General features: G+C 41.2%; 1 long non-coding RNA gene and 1 pseudogene across 2 annotated transcripts; one reads left to right on the forward strand and one right to left on the reverse strand.

Annotated features, from left to right (window-relative positions):
* Window positions 1–3750: 3750 nt before the first annotated feature.
* Window positions 3751–7676, reverse strand: LOC110529149 (uncharacterized). Its single transcript, XR_005041294.2, has 4 exons — window positions 7459–7676; window positions 7229–7299; window positions 6947–7021; window positions 3751–6810 (listed from the first exon to the last, which is right to left on the reverse strand). It is a non-coding gene; the product is annotated as an uncharacterized LOC110529149 (long non-coding RNA).
* A 416-nt stretch (window positions 7677–8092) lies between these two features.
* On the forward strand, window positions 8093–16795 carry LOC149970314 (uncharacterized; annotated as a pseudogene). Its single transcript, XR_016493702.1, has 11 exons — window positions 8093–8116; window positions 8414–8575; window positions 8727–8826; window positions 9018–9229; window positions 10572–10728; window positions 10917–11142; window positions 12942–13060; window positions 14402–14598; window positions 16093–16207; window positions 16431–16600; window positions 16664–16795. The product of XR_016493702.1 is annotated as an uncharacterized LOC149970314 (transcript).
* Window positions 16796–17486: the final 691 nt, after the last annotated feature.

Raw genomic sequence — 17486 nt, forward strand, 5'->3', positions numbered from 1 at the left:
CACAGTGCCAGAGGCGTTACTACAGACCCGGGTTCATTCCCTTACAGATAATTATTTGTATGATGTACAGAGATTAGGTATTTATTCAAAAGTCATGTTAAACACTGTTATTGCACACTGTTAGTGCACCCACTCCCACTCCCTCTCTAATGATGACTTTGTCAACCATTTTAAAAAGAAGGATGACAACATCCGCTCCACATTCACTCAGCCTATTAAGTCCACTGGTCTCACTCACACAGAACTACCCTACGCCTTGACCTCTGTCTCCCCTCTCTCTCCAGATGAGTCCTGTGGCTAGTGAGGTCCAGCCTACCGTCAACCTACCCACTCGACCCCATCCCCGTCTCCAGAGATCTAATTTATAAGGTTCACATGCCATTAACCCTCTTTCAAGAACATAAGCTTATGACCTTCTGTACTAAGTGTTTATCCCACGTCACTTACATAGAGGCTGGAGGCTAAAGGCTTGTTAGAGCCACGATGGATATTGTCATTGGGAATAGGCATCCCATCCACACTGACATAAATCACATACATCTTGAGGCATTTCTGTAAAAAGGACATAAGAATGGGTTTAAAAAAATAAAATAATTATCTGAATCCGAAAGTGCAGGGTTTGTTTTCATTCGTTAGAAACTTCTTTATTGTTCACCCAATATTGCTTGCCTTACCTTGTTCATAGACTGCTTCCATGGTAAGGAAAACAATAGACCTACAGTATGTCATTTTAAGATCTAAATCCTGATAACACCTGTCAAAAGCCTGCCCGGTGTAGCATATGATCTGGTTGCCATGAGTTGAGTCTCTCTCCACATCACAGGAAATTGTCAGGGTGTCCGACAGTCCTGGCTCTCTGCGTTGAGCCCGAACTGGTTCCCCTGGGTGAACCCTGTAGAAATAAGAAATTGTCACGTTTAGCCTAATTATGAATGTCACCTCCCAGCTAAGAGCGTCTTCATATTAAAGTTACATCCATTGAAAAAACAAAGAGCTGCTGGAGACATGGCCCCAGTAGTCATCCTACCTTCTCCCTCAATTGTTGTGCAGCTCCATTTATTCTCCCAACTCTTGGGGTCACTCTGGTAATGTTTTGAGCGTCTGGTGAGTGAAACGATGTGAATAGTCAGGGACTTAATATAATAAACAATCTTTTAATAACAGAATATATAAATAGCATTAAATATTGAAGGTTAATCTTACTTGAGCAACACCACAGGAAAAAGGCAAGCGGCAAGTGTCAATGCTGTCTAGCACACTCCATCCTTGCGATGCCTGCGTACTTTTGTAGGACTATTGAATATTCTATAGTTTCACGGATTCCTCCGGAACTTTCATTGCGCACACCTGTCCCCTATTCCCACTGATTAGTATTTGTATATATGTGCCCTTTGGTTTCCATTGGGCTGTCAATTATTGTTACTATGTCCGTTGGTGCGTGTGAGTACCTGTGCTATGTGTTTTGGCTTTCGTGCAGATGACTACGGGCCTTGTCCCGTGTTAATCATTGTGCGCATGTGTTATTTATTCGAGGTACTCCACGCTCTTTTGTTTTGGGTTTCTACCCTATGTTTTGATATGTCTGTTTGGTCTTCGTCCCCGTGCTTTCACACGGCACGCCGTAATTTGGGCTTAATGAAATTCATGACAGAATAATCACCCATTAAGGGAGACAGTGGGAATGGCCCGTTGTCACAATGGGTCCGACGTCGCCACAATGGGTCCATCCGATGACGCAACTTCAGCAGCTACAACTGGCCTGTTCGACGCCACTGCAACATTTTACATAATAAATTAGCATGCATACAGGTGCTATAAGCATTTATATTGTATGATGACAATTCAGTTATACTTCCTCAAAGCCAATTTATTTCAGACAGTTAATAGGCTATTATTGAAATTGGCTAAATCTGCAATTAGTCTTTAAATGAAAAATGTGCCTAAACATTTGTATTTAATATGGATCCCCATTAGCTGCTGCCAAGGCAGCAGTTTATAAAATTTTAAAAACATTACAATACATTCACAGACTGTGTGCCCTCAGGCCCCTACTCCACCACTACCACATATATACACAATACAAAATCCATGTACGTGTGCATATTGTGTGTGTGTATGCATGTGTCTGTGCCTATGTTTGTGTTGCTTCACAAACATAGGCACAGACACATGCATACACACAAATACCCTATTAATATAAGTCAAAATTAAATTGGTTGAGATAAGAAATTACCTGTCGGGCAAAATGTTCAGATAGGCTACACTATATGTCTCTGTACAGAGAGAGAGAGAGCCTCTTGAGCTCACAGCGCCTGCCCCAATCAGGACGCTTGTGCTTTGTCAATAATGTGACACAAACACACGCACACACTTCAAGTGACACAAACACACACACATTAAACTGTCACACAACAAAATTATCAGAAGGGAAAGAGGTCTTATCTTCCTCTTAACTTCATATCATTTAAAATATGAAAATCATATGAAGGCATATCTTACAAATTACACAATGCCTACTTGCCTGCATGCACAGTTCAATAGTATCATTTCAAGGAAATAACTACACTTAAGGGAGCATTCTGATGACTTATTAATCAAACATATGACATATGACCTCTAATTCATTAATGATTTCATTGATTAATCTAAAGAAGTTTAACTTGTTTCTGCATGTCAAACATATAGGTTTGCAGAAAAATGTATTAACGTTATATTAGATTATGACAGTGGTTTATAAATTATGCTTTTTATTCCATTTTCCAGTCACAAATTTTCCTGTAAAATATGAAACACTTGCCTTGCCAAAAATCGCCACATGCTATGTTTAAATGTAAAACAACATTTAAACAACATTCTTTACCCTAAAAATTAATGTATTCTTGAGGATGGAGGGCCACAGGATATTTTATGAAGATATTCCAATGATCTCTTCACATAAGGATTTAATTAAAGGGAGACATTGATATTCTATATACCATTAAACATAAATTAAAACTTTTATGAATTATAGTTACAAATCGATTCAAATTAAAATATGAGAGCTTACATGTCAAACAAGGAACCTTCTTAAAATGGCTTTAAAATGTACTGGCATTGTTTGCAAAAAACATCTTCAAGGCACTTAAAGGTCTATTTTTCTGCTGTAGAACTGCCTTATATCCTGAACCTACATTTAAAGCGGTATTACTCTTTTGTTTATGTTTTTGTTTTAAAATTAACTATATAAAGCCGCAACTTAAATAAAACATGCCAAACTCATGGACTGTCAGTCCTTGCATCCATAGCTCCATCCACAAAATTGAGTGGTTACATTTCCCCAGTCCCAGGTGCCAGGGTCAGGCTGTTGGAATTACAGATTGTAACTTTAACTGCTCATATGTGAGCAGTCATGTGTAGAAGAAAAGTAGTGGGATTCTTTCACATCATGTTGACAGGTCACCAAGAGGTTAATCACCTCCATATATCTGGACAATAGTCGAACTTGAACAAGAGGTTAATCACCTCCACATATCTGGACAATAGTCAAACTTGAAAGAAAGGACAGCAGGTACTCTAACGCATTTGTAAAACAGACCTAGTTCTCAATATGTCTTCCCTGTTACAATAAAGGTTAAATTAGAAATGAAAAAATAATAATTTAAAAACTGTTAAGGGACAAAAGGAGAATATTATGTGGGACAGGTTCAGCCATAGCTGTGTGACCTTCAATGCATGGTCACTCACACAGTAATCTGTCACGGACAGACATTATTAGATTAGATGAAACTTTATTTTCATTGAACAAGTACATGTACGGTACAACGAAATGCAGTTAGCATCTGACCAGAAGTGCAAATAAAAGGGTACAAAAAATGTACAAGTGAAACAATTAAGTACAATGTATATTATTAAGTGGGATGCATAAATGTGCAATGAAGGCAAATGGCAAGTACAAATGGCAAGTCTAAATGTGCAATGAAGGCAAATTGAAAGTGTAAGGAGACATGCTATTCCTGAAATACAGGGATAGCAGCAATGAGGTTACAGAGGTAGACATGTACATGTACAACTGAATAATGTATTTTGCAAAGCAATATCAGCGTCCAGTAGTACCGTAAAGAGAGTAATGCAGCAAGATCCCTGAGAGGCAGTACTAAGTGGTGGGCGGGTGGATATGGCTAGTGCCATGTCACAGAGTTCAGCAGGGTTAGCTGGAAATAAACTGTTCTTGAGCCTGCTAGTGTGGGAACGTTGAGACCTATACCGCCTGCCTGATGGTAGGAGGGCAAACAGTTTATGGCAAGGATGTGAAGGGTCCCTGATGATGCCGCGCGCCCAACACAGACACCGCTTGCGCTAGAGGTCTACGATGGCAGGGAACTGGGCACCAGTGATGTGCTGGATTGTTTTCACCACCCGTTGCAGGGCCTTCCGGTCGGCCATGGAGCATCCGCCAAACCAGACTGTGGCGCAGTTAGTCCGAATGCTCTTGACCGTGCAGCGGTAAAAGTTCACCAGGATCTTGGGAGACAGTCGGGCCTTTTTCCATTATGTAACATATACTGGAGTGAGATTTTCGTTCTTGGGTGCTGAGATTACTTAGTTACTAACAACACAGGTATCTTTTGGTTATCACGACAGCAACAGCCTCCAGGAACAATAAAAAACACAATATTTACATCTTACAGTTAGAGAAAATTAGGAAAATGAATAAAACCATAGTAAAATGGATGAGTTTGCGGTAAAGTATTGTAAGGTACATTTTAAAACTCGAGACTGGACGTTTACGTCATTATCTAATTCAGATATTGCTTGATCTAAACATTAAAAAAACAAACGCAACATGCAACAATCATAGATTTTACTGTTTACTGAGTTACAGATCATATAAGGAAATCAGTCAATTGCAATAAATGCATTAGGCCCTAATATATAGATTTCACATGACTGGGAATACAGATATGCATCTATTGGTCAGATACCTTTAAAAAAGTTGGGACGTAGACAGGAAAAACAGTCAGTATCTGGTGTGACCACCATTTGCATCTTGCAACCTTTCAATGGCTGTGGTGGGAACTGGAACACGATAACTTACATGTAGATCCAGAGCATCCTAAACATGCTCAATAGGTGACATGTCTGCTCAGTATGGAAGAACTGGGACATTTTAAGCTTCCAGGAATAATGTACAGATCCTTACGACATGGGGCTGTGCATTATCATGCTGAAACATGATGGAAGCAGATGAATGGCACGACAATGCGCCTCAGAATCTCTTCATGGTATCTCTGTGCATTCAAATTGCCATCGATAAAATGCAATTGTGTTTGCTGTCCGTAGCTTATGCCTGCCCTGCCCATAAAATAACCCCAAAGCTACCATGGGGCACTCTGACATCAGCAAACCTCTCGTCCACATGACGCCATACAAGTGGTCTTTGGTTGTGAGGCCGGTTGGACGTACTGCCAAATTCTCTAAAACGTAGTTGGTGGCTTATGGTAGAGAAATTAACATTCAATTATCTGGCAACATCTCTGGTGGACATTCCTGCAGTCAGAATTGTATTGCATAAAGAGCAGGACAGGACTGGAAGCAATTATGTTACTCTACTGTATTTCATGAGATGTTGTCAAGACAAAACAATAAATCTACCCACATTGCACAATAGAAAAGAGCAACCCGGCTTCTTTCACATGAGCAGTGTTACAATGACCTAACTGCCAAGTGATACAATGACCTAACCACAAAGTACTTTGACATAACATCTGAGGACGCATTCATTCACTAGGAAACAAAATGTATTGTGTAATATGAGGCCTCTATGGAAACATCTCCACAGGTAGGTTTGACTAAGTCATGCGATGATGGTAGTTAAGTAAGACTTATTGTTATGGTGTATTTTTGGTTGAAACGTCAGAGACAGAAGCTATGTAAAGTGGCATCAATTATCATTGAATAAGGGGACATAAGAAAATCTACTTCTGTCAAAAAAATGCACCTTTTAGTTTTGAAAGTGTCCAAGATGGAATTTACAATAAGGATGTTACTGGACTTTTAATGACAAAACATAACAATGGCTTTATTGTTAAAATTGTAGCATAAGAACAAACTAAATCAATATAAAAAAAACAAAGTAAAAATAACATAACATCAGCGGCAAAAAACAAATGTATTGAGATAAAAAAAAATCTACAGCCTCATTCACAAGGTAGAGTGTTGAGCTAAAAAAGTTTTGATTCTCAAGGCCATCAGACTGTTAAACAGCCACCACTAACATTGAGTGGCTGCTCACTGACACACTGACACTGACTCAACTCCAGCCACTTTAATAATGGGAATTGATGGGAAATTATGTAAATATATCACTAGCCACTTTAAACAATGCTACCTTATATAATGTTACTTACCCTACATTATTCATCTCATATGCATACGTATATACTGTACTCTATATCATCGACTGTATCCTTATGTAATACATGTATCACTAGCCACTTTAACTATGGCACTTTGTTTACATACTCATCTCATATGTATATACTGTACTCGATACCATCTACTGTATCTTGACTATGCTGCTCTGTACCATCACTCATTCATATATCCTTATGTACATATTCTTTATCCCCTCACACTGTGTACAAGACAGTAGTTTTGGAATTGTTAGTTAGATTACTTGTTGGTTATTACTGCATTGTCGGAACTAGAAGCACAAGCATTTCGCTACACTCGCATTAACATCTGCTAACCATGTGTATGTGACAAATAAAATTTGATTTGATTTGATTTGATTTGATAATCGTTCCTTCTTCACACTATCTGGTACAAGTGCTGCAAGAAAAATAACATAACATAGTTGTTAGCAAAGTCACAGTTCCATAGTAGTTGGAGACTCAGGAGGAACAAAAAGCTATCTACAATAACATATTAGCTGAAATGGTGTGGTGAGTATTTATGTTCTGCATACCTCTTCCTTTTGGTGTGATTTCTGCTACCAGGTCCTCCACTGTTATGTGTTCCAAGCCCTTTTCTCTGATAACACCTGCATAGAAGAAGAGCAGGGAAATGTCTCAAGGGCCAAATGGTTCAGATGCTTGCATCGACTGAGTGATGTGTATGTTATGGGGATCCGGAATAAAATACAAAAATACTACAGGTGACTGAGTGATATATAGGTCACAACAACTAACCCCCCCCCCCTTCTCCTCAAGCCACATACACAGATTGACAGGCAGGAAGACAGAAATACCTTTGCAGTGTGCTTTCAACTGATCCTTCCACCCACATTCTACCAGCTTCGCCCTGAGCAGTTCTTTCAACCTGTGGTCAAGCAATCAATCTTGGTCAAATCAAATGTACAAGAATAGCATGTCCGTACGTGCTGTTTTTATCTGCCTGTTAGCTTTCAACAAGCTGGTTTTGTTTCATATTCCATCAGTTGCGTTACACTACACACACATGTGAATGTGTTTTGCTTACCGATCCCGTTCCCCCATTTCAATTCATTTCTGATTTATTGCTGCCCTCATTTGTGAATCTTTGCTCATGTTCTTTTCCCTGAAATGGGATGAAGAAGGAGAACTCTGTACATTTCCAAAGACACACCGCAAACTCGTTACAGCGATTGATTAATTGTAAACAAGGCGGTTAAGCTAGCAAGCTACCTTTCTTTGGATGAGCAACAGTAAAATAAATATATTTCCGGGTCACAGACGTTAGAAAGAATTTCACAATAAAAGTCCCCCACGTAATAGTACAAAAGTGTCAATAACTTCATGATATATGAAACATTAACAATAATTCATATTTGTTCATATTTACGTAACATTTGCATTAAATGTGGGTTTTAAAACATGTTCCAAGGTCAAATACATGCCCCCAATGCAAATAACTGTATATGAAATACATATTGGCTTGTAGAGCTTAAACTATTTTAGGTGCCGCAGTAAAAGCATTGTAGGGAATACTCAATAGGGCCTATAGAATGTACTCTGAGTGTACAAAACACCTTCCTAATATTATGTTGCACACCCTTTTGCCCTCAGAACAGCCTCAATTTGTCGGAGCATGGACTCAACAAGGAGTAGAAAGCGTTCCACAGGGATGCTGGCCCATGTTGACTCCAACGCTTCCCAGTGTACTGGCTAAAAGATTATTGTAGCTCCAGGAGCTCCAGGAGCCAAGATGATTTGGATGGACTCTGTCATTCCTGTAGAGTATCTTCTGTTTCCAGAAGGTGTCAAAGTTATCTATAAAATTGACTTCCAGACATCCAAACCGTCCCCGAACAGCCCACTGGGCCTTGAAAGCAAGGAGCGCCAACTTCCGGAGAGGAGCTGAGGTAGCCATATTTCAGTTTCTGTAATTTTACTACAACATGACAGGATGGCGCTAAACAGTTTTGTTTAATTCATATTTCCATTTCCTGAGACAGGCTGTTGCTTCAGGATACAAAATGACAGCAATCGTCTTTAGTCCTAGCAAGAAGGTCATGAATGTGGATGAGGTCCAAAGAAAGGGCTATGCAATAGCCAACACTCCCACACGGCTGGTGTTAAGAAGCCCTCATAATGCAGAGGAGACATACCTCCAGAAAGTAAGCTGACTTTCTCCACTTCCTCCATGAACTGGGTCATGTTCAGTAGAGCAAACATTTGGAAATGGTGGCCCTACCTGAACTCTGCAACATATTGTTAATACGGTTTGCCCTACTGAACACGGCCCTGGTGTGGTTGCCCCCTGAACAGGTAGCTGGGGTTCTGATGCGGGTGCTCGCAACCTCAACCTTTTTTGAGCAGAAGTGGCTGGTTACTCGAATAGATGCCACGGCTGTTTGTCCAACACCAGGTTGAGTGTGAAATAATTTAAGATCCTTTAAACCCAGTTCTTAATTGGCTCTAGACAAGACTTTCATTTGTGTTATGTAGTGTTCAATTGGGAAATGTTTTGGGGTGAACTTTTTCCAAATAATGGCACATTTGTTTTCAGTTGCAAAATGTTCTGTTATGATGTGCACTTGGCTTCTTGTTTCATTGCAGAGGCAGTGGCCTTTACTCCAGAAGTGATCACCTGGTACATGCCCAAGCACATAGACCCACTTTTCTCCTCTGGTGCCTTCACCATTTGAAGGGAATTGACGCGAAGAGGCTGGACACTGAGGAAATGGCTGCCAGAAACTACTCGGTTTTAGTCACAGAGGCTCATATTATTGTTGAAATTCCGGTGGGGGGCGGTTGGCAGCTATTTCAAGGTCAGCGTTGGATGAGTAAAATGTTCCTGTTTAATTTCTAAATCTAATTTGTAGAGCCTTTTTTACTGCAGCAATGTTTTCCTTTGTTTGCCATTGAACAGACACACCCTTAGACACAGTTCCTGAGCAGGCAGTGTTTGTGCTTGAGTTGGCGACCTTCAACCTTGATGTGGAGCTGCTGAACATCACCTTTCCCACCATGGTGCTAACTGTTGCAGAGTGCAACGCCAGAGGCTTCAATGTTCAGGAGCAAAGATTCCCAGACAACACCTTGAAGACCTTCAGGATGGAGGTGCCCTTCTCAGACTCGGTGGTCTTTAAAGAGGTGTGTTTCTGTTAAATGCAAAGCCACCCGCAGTGATTTGTACATGCCCTAATAAGTGGGCCACCAACAAAATATAAATAATGGCACAAATGTACTTTGTATCCCTCATTTACTCAAGTGTTTCCATTATTTTGGCAGTTGTATGCATTCACTTGCCAATAGTGCTTGATTTAGAGGAATGAGGGCAACATTACTTTAAGTACACTGCTCAAAAAAATTAAAGGGAACACTTAAACAACACAATGTAACTCCAAGTCAATCACACTTCTGTGAAATCAAACTGTCCACTTAGGAAGCAACACTGATTGACAATAAATTCCACATGCTGTTGTGCAAATGGAATAGACAACAGGTGGAAATTATAGGCAATTAGCAAGACACCACCAATAAAGGAGTGGTTCTGCAGGTGGTGACTACAGACCACTTCCTATGCTTCCTGGCTGATGTTTTACTGCAGCAGTTGTCAGTGCTTTGCAGTAACCCTTTGCCATCTCTCATGGGTAAACTCCTAGAAACGTTGTCTTGTGTAAAATGTTTCTTATTGATCAATTATCTGCTTAATCAGATACAATGGATTGCAAAATTGTGTGAATGTTGCATAAAATGACACTTAAACATACTCTACAGCTTGTCTTTGCAGTTTGTCCTTTAGCCACTTGAAATTTGAGACCAAATATCCACACTAAAGTATTGTTTACCTGACTTTTTAGGGAGCCGGTAGCTTTGCCACTGTCAACTGAATGCAAGCAACACTCGGCTGCTGTTTACATATTGTGCAAGTGGTTACTTTGCGTGTCAGTAGTTTTGAAAATGCAAGTTGACAACCATATACCTACCAGCAGTCTAAAGTATGGTAAACAATACTTTCCTTTGGATATTTTGTCTTAAATTACGAGCGGCTAAAAGACAAGCGGTAGAATAATTGTATTTAACTTTCTGGCTTATACGGAACATTGACCTGTTTTTGCACTCCGATTGTGTATTACAGCCTGACTGCATCACTCGTCTCCCTTACAGAGCCATATTCAGGATGACCAGTACTTTGTCACTTACACCATTGAGTCCATGCTTGAGTTTCTGTGGATCGAGGAGGTCGCACATGAGGACACCAGCTACAAAGTCCTCTTCCCTATCACAACACCTCCGATGGCCAGGCCTCCACAAGTTCGCAACTGTGAGTCTGGTTTAGTTAAATAGTGCCTATGGTAATTTGGGATGCCTGGGTTGTTCATTAGGCACAAAACAGAAGAAAATGTACTGAAACAGGGAGGCAATACCCGGATATATCCAATAACAAATGTCAATTTTCAACTTCCATTGTACCGCATTGCACAATGTTTTCCTTTGTTTGCCATTGAACAGACACACCCTTAGACACAGTTCCTGAGCAGGCAGTGTTTGTGCTTGAGTTGGCGACCTTCAACCTTGATGTGGAGCTGCTGAACATCACCTTTCCCACCATGGTGCTAACTGTTGCAGAGTGCAACGCCAGAGGCTTCAATGTTCAGGAGCAGAGATCCCCAGACAACACCTTGAAGACCTTCAGGATGGAGGTGCCCTTCTCAGACTCGGTGGTCTTTAAAGAGGTGTGTTTCTGTTAAATGCAAAGCCACCTGCAGTGATTTGTACATGCCCTAATAAGTGGGCCACCAACAAAATATAAATAATGGCACAAATGTACTTTGTATCCCTCATTTACTCAAGTGTTTCCATTATTTTGGCAGTTGTATGCATTCACTTGCCAATAGTGCTTGATTTAGAGGAATGAGGGCAACATTACTTTAAGTACACTGCTCAAAAAAATTAAAGGGAACACTTAAACAACACAATGTAACTCCAAGTCAATCACACTTCTGTGAAATCAAACTGTCCACTTAGGAAGCAACACTGATTGACAATAAATTCCACATGCTGTTGTGCAAATGGAATAGACAACAGGTGGAAATTATAGGCGATTAGCAAGACACCCCCAATAAAGGAGTGGTTCTGCAGGTGGTGACTACAGACCACTTCTCAGTTCCTATGCTTCCTGGCTGATGTTTTGGTCACTTTTGAATGCTGGCGGTGCTTTCACTCTATTGGTAGCATGAGACGGAGTCTACAACCCACACAAGTGGCTCAGGTAGTGCAGCTCATCCAGGATGGCACATCAATGCAAGCTGTGGCAAGAAGGTTTGCTGTGTCAGCGCAGTGTCCAGAGCATGGAGGCGCTACCAGGAGACAGGCAAGTACATCAGGAGACGTGGAACAGGCAGTAGGAGGGCAACAACCCAGCAGCAGGACCGCTACCTCCGCCTTTGTGCAAGGAGCAGCAGGAGGAGCACTTGCCAGAGCCCTGCAAAATGACCTCCAGCAGGCCACAAATGTGCATGTGTCTGCTCAAACGGTCAGAAACAGACTCCATGAAGGTGGTATGAGGGCCTGATGTCCACAGGTGGGGGTTGTGCTTACAGCCCAACACCGTGCAGGACGTTTGGCATTTGCAGAGAACACCAAGATTGGCAAAATCGACACTGGCGCCCTGTGCTCTTCACAGATGAAAGCAGGTTCACACTGAGCACATATGTGACAGACATGACAGTCTGGAGACGCCGTGGAGAACGTTCTGCTGCCTGCAACATCCTCCAGCATGACTGGTTTGGCGGTGGGTCAGTCATGGTGTGGGGTGGCATTTCTTTGGGGGGGCCGCACAGCCCTCCATGTGCTCGTCAGAGGTAGCCTGACTGCCATTAGGTACCGAGATGAGATCCTCAGACCCCTTGTGAGACCATATGCAATGCTAGACCTCATGTGGCTGGAAGAGGAAGGCATTGATGCTATGAACTAGCCCGCCCGTTCCCCAGACCTGAGCACATCTGGGACATCATGTCTCGCTCCACAACATACTGTCCAGGAGTTGGCGGATGCTTTAGTCTGGGAGGAGATCCCTCAGGAGACCATCCGCCACCTCATCAGGAGCATGCCCAGGTGTTGTAGTGAGGTCATACAGGCACCTGGAGGCCACACACACTACTGAGCCTCATTTTCACTTGTTTTAAGGACATTACATCAAAGTTGGATCAGCCTGTAGTGTGGTTTTCCACTTTATTTTTGACTGACTCCGAATCCAGACCTCCATGGGTTGATAAATTTGATTTCCATTGATAATTTTTGATTTTTTTTTTCTTTCTGTCAGCACATTCAACTATGTAAAGAAAAGTATTTAATAAGAATATTTCATTCATTCAGATCTAGGATGTGTTATTTTAGTGTTCCCTTTTTTTTTTGAGCAGCGTATATAGTTTGTTTTAATAGTCCCCATATGTACTTGGTTGTCAGTTGTTGTAACAGAACCGTATTCAACATCAATGCTATCAATTGACCAATGCTTTTAACTTCAAAAGAAAGAAGGGCGGAACAAGGTGTCACAACCTTCACTCTTCAACTGATCTACGGCCTGGTCATCTTTCCAGAGTACCCTCTTTTCTCTTACTCTGCCGTTGTGGACGCTGTACTGTCCGACATTGGTTTGTCTCTGGACCACGCCAAACTACTGTTGAATGGTTTCCTCTCGTTAATGATTGCTCTGAAAGGAAATTGGCAGTGAAAGCCCAACTAGCCATACTGTAGGTTTTTCCTATGCGGTCTCTCTACAAAGAAAATGTTAAGCTTTAGAGTATTTGGACCCAGTTGTCCTGTTCCTGATTTGCCAGGATTGTGTTTATTCAGGCCCACCGTTGCAAAACAAGGGTTTTTTCTTGGACAAGTTCAAGTAGTACCTTCCTGTTTTTTGTGCTTAAACCTCTTGGAACTCTGGGGGCGGTATTTCATTTTTGGATAAAAAACGTTCCCGTTTTAAACGGGATATTTTGTCACGTCAAGATGCTCGACTATGCATATAATTGACAGCTTTGGATAGAAAACACTAACGTTTCCAAAACTGCAAAGATATTTGTCTGTGAGTGCAACAGAACTGATGTTACAGGCGAAACCCAGATAAAAATCCAATCAGGAAGTGCCCCATATTTTGAAAGCGCTGCATGCCAATGACTCCTTATATGGCTGTGAATGGGCTACGAATGAGCTTACGCTTTCTACGTATTCCCCAAGGTGTCTACAGCATTGTGACGTCTTTTTACGCATTTATGTTGAAGAATATCCGTAAGGGACCACATTGAGCAAGTGGTCACATGATGACTCCCGCAGAAAATCTTGCGTAAAGTACAGCGGTAGCCATTATTCCAATCGCTTCTAATGAGAAACCAATTTTCCCGGTGGATATATTATCGAATAGATATGTGAAAAACACCTTTGAGGATTGATTCTAAACAACGTTTGCCATGTTTCTGTCGATTTATTATGGCGCTAATTTGAAAAAAAGTTTGGCATTGTAGTGACTGCATTTTCCGATCGATTTCTCAGCCAAACGTGAAGAACCAACGAAGCTATTTCGCCTACAAAAATAACCTTTTTGGAAAAAAGGAACATTTGCTATCTAACTGGGAGTCTCCTGAGTGAAAACGTTCAAAGGTAAATGATTTAATTTGATTGCTTTTCTTATTTTCGTGGAAATGTTGCCTGCTGCAAGCAGGGCATAATGCTATGCTAGGCTATGATAAACTTACACAAATGCATGTCTAGCGTTGGCTGTAAAGCATATTTTGAAAATCTGAGATGACAGTGTGATTAACAAAAGGCTAAGCTGTGTCTCAATATATTTCATTTGTGATTTTCATGAATAGGAATATTTTCTAGAAAGATTTATGTCCATTGCGTTATGCTAATTAGTGTCAGATGATGATAACGGGCCCGTTCACAGGCTGGGAGTCACTACAGGTTAATGAACACAACCCTGTTTGTCCTTGTAGTGCCACCCTCAGTCACTGGCAACTGTGATCAGGAGAACTTCCACATCACTGTGGACTACAGGAACCAAGAGCCCTTTTTCGTGGTCTTGGTTGGCAAGCGGCTGCTTTACCATGAGCTTGCTCAACAGTATTTAACAGAGGGCGACGCAGACTTCACCATCACGTTGCCCTTCTCTTCGCCGGACGCAGTGTTTGAGGTACGACGCTCTCCCAAAACATGTTAACCTAAATTCCTGCAGCTAGCCTCGCTTTCCAAGGCTAGGCAGAATACTGCCCCCTTTGGAGGAATTGCGTGCCCATAGTAAACTGAAAAAAAATCTGTCAAAAATTGTGAATATATGCATATAATAATTATTATTGGATAGAAAACACTTTAAAGCTTCTAAAACCGTTGGAATTATGTCTGTAAGTATAGCAGAACTCACAGGGCAGGCATTCTTCAAAACTAGTTTTGAGGTCATGAAAGTTGGGGCAACTTTGATGTGATCGCCCCCACCCTTCCCAACCAGCTATGGATCTGGGGACACTTTCTATGTCTTCCACTAGATGTCTTCATTCAGTAGAGCGTTCAAATCCCGTGAGAATTGGCCCTATGGGAGTGAATTGAGTGAGTGCCGCGAGAAAATACCTGTGCTTTAGGGCGCGAATTGGTCCCAGCCATTCCTTTGTTCGAGCACTCAGGAGGAGAACTAACAATGACCGGTTGAATTGAAAATTGTTTTGTATGTTTACAACATCCTAAAGCTTGATTCTGCACTTAGTTTGACCTGTTTAGTCGACATATAATATGTAATTTTGAAGTTTTGATGCGCAACTTTTCCGGGCAAGAGGACATTTTGGGTGCATTTCAGCAGATGCTAATACAAAGACACAAGAAGAAACCAAACAATGTTTTGGGTAAGTATGAACCCTTCCAGTACATTCTGAACGAAGACCATCAAAGGTAAGGGAATATTTATGCTGAAATTGTGTGTTTCTGTTGACTCCAACATAGCGCTCAGATATAAGCTATATTTCTCCGCTGTCTCAGAATATTGACTAGTGAGCGATTTCTGTAACGTTAAAAAGAAATGTAACAAAGCGATTGCATTAAGAAGCAGTTTATCTTTCTAACTATATATAGAACATGTATATTTAGTAAAAGTTTATGATGTCTATTTACGTTATCTTGCGGCGCTACCTATATTTTCTGCGGACATTTTTGAGTATTTTCTGAACATGAATTCAATGTAAATGGACATTTATGGATATAAATGGCATATTATTGAAAAAAAAATGTACTGTGTAACATGTCCTATTACTGTCATCTGACGAAGATTTTCAAAAGGTTAGTGAACGATTTATTTTTTAATCCTGCTTTTATAATTTTATATTTTCTGGGACAAAATGGCTGCCTCTTGTCTTCGTTTCGGTGGTGGTCTAATATAAATATGTGGTGTGTTTTCGCAGTAAAACATTTAAAAAATCTGACATGCTGGGTAGATGAACAAGGTGTTTGTCTTTCATTTGAGGTATTGGACTTGTTAATGTGTGGAGGTTAAATATTTCTAAGAATATTTTTGCGTTCCATGCGCCACGTTCCAGCTGAACGTGGGAGGGGATGTTCCCAAAAGGGATCCCTAACCCGTCATCAGTTAACTTGTATTCATGCATACAATATTGGACTAATGAACTCTCCCATTGGTTCCTAGTCGGTTCACTCGTCCTCTGTCAGGAGCAGACTGGATGTGGCTCTGTTGAATCCTTACAACAACATGACCATCAAATACTTTTCCATGGCTTGCAGCTTCCTCAAAACGACGACTGGTTGGTTCTCAAACAATTACTTCCGATAAATAGTTGTTTGACATTGTTACCAAACCTGGGTTCCTTGCAAATACTGTGAGTCTAATAGTAGTGCCAGATGGGCATGGTTTGCACTTTTGGTGCTATTCCATTGGTTCTACTGTGCTCGGCAAGCTCAATTAAGTGAAACAAATACAGAACCCAGGTCTGATGGCTACCTGTCTTTTACTCCCCCACCTCCAAGAGTGTTTCTCTAACGGAACGATGACTGCGCTGGCGGTGAAGGTGGAGTCTGCTCCCGGTCTGAATCCTGGTCAGCTGACCCTGAGTGACCCCGCCTGTGGTCCCACCTACAGCGATGATCGCTTCGCCTACTTCCACTTCACTGTGAACACCTGTTGCACCATCAGGAAGGTAAAATGACTATTACCCTGAGGTGATGGGTACTGTGTATTTACGGACTGTTTGCTTCTGCAGGCTGTAATAAGCAATTCCCCTCTACTACGTTGTTGATAAACTGTCATGCTGTATGAGAACGAAATCTCCTTGCCAGATGAACTTGAGGTGAAGCTGAATGCAACGGCGTCTTCAGAGGAGGAATATCAGTAAGTGTATTACGCATCACAATTGTAGCTATTAGCTTTTATAGGGTGTTTTTTTTCCTTCACCAATTGCTCAATACTTTGTATACAGGGAAACTGTGCCTCTACTACCAGTGTGTCCACTCCACTGCTTGAAGTTGCCTACATCCCTCTTTCTAGGTTAAAGGTTTCCTTGCTACTACGTGGCCAACATCACTCGCACATTGGTCTTCCTGACCAGGTCGCGTGACGAGCCTTTTGCCGAGACTGGGATGGGTCGACTAATGGTCAGAATGAGACTCGCTCAGGGTAACCGTGCACAAATTCAGAATTTCAACTTGACCCCTAGCCTCTAAAAGAATCTTGTAAGGGAATACCCCCCTGAATTGTACAAAAATGAATGGCAAGATATTGGCATTGGACAAACCATATACACGATGTCCAATACCACCCAAAGCGGCGTTGATTCGTGCAAAGTATATGGCAAATGCCATATGGCAATTGCCTATTGTAACACTTCAAAATTCCAACAGGGGGCGAGTGCGCTTCCCCTGGGTTTTTCATATTGGAAATGCAACCCAAGTCAACATCCAAAAGCAAAATTTTGAAAATGATTTTTTTTTCAAAAACTTTTCACCCCTTAAAAAAGTGCTTTCTGGGCCTTTTTTCGAAATTATTTCAATTTTTTTTTTTTTTTTTTTTTTTGTCAATTACACATG

This window comes from Oncorhynchus mykiss, chromosome 30 (genome assembly GCF_057628025.1).
Source record: "Oncorhynchus mykiss isolate SJ-2025 chromosome 30, ASM5762802v1, whole genome shotgun sequence".
NCBI lineage: Eukaryota > Metazoa > Chordata > Actinopteri > Salmoniformes > Salmonidae > Oncorhynchus > Oncorhynchus mykiss.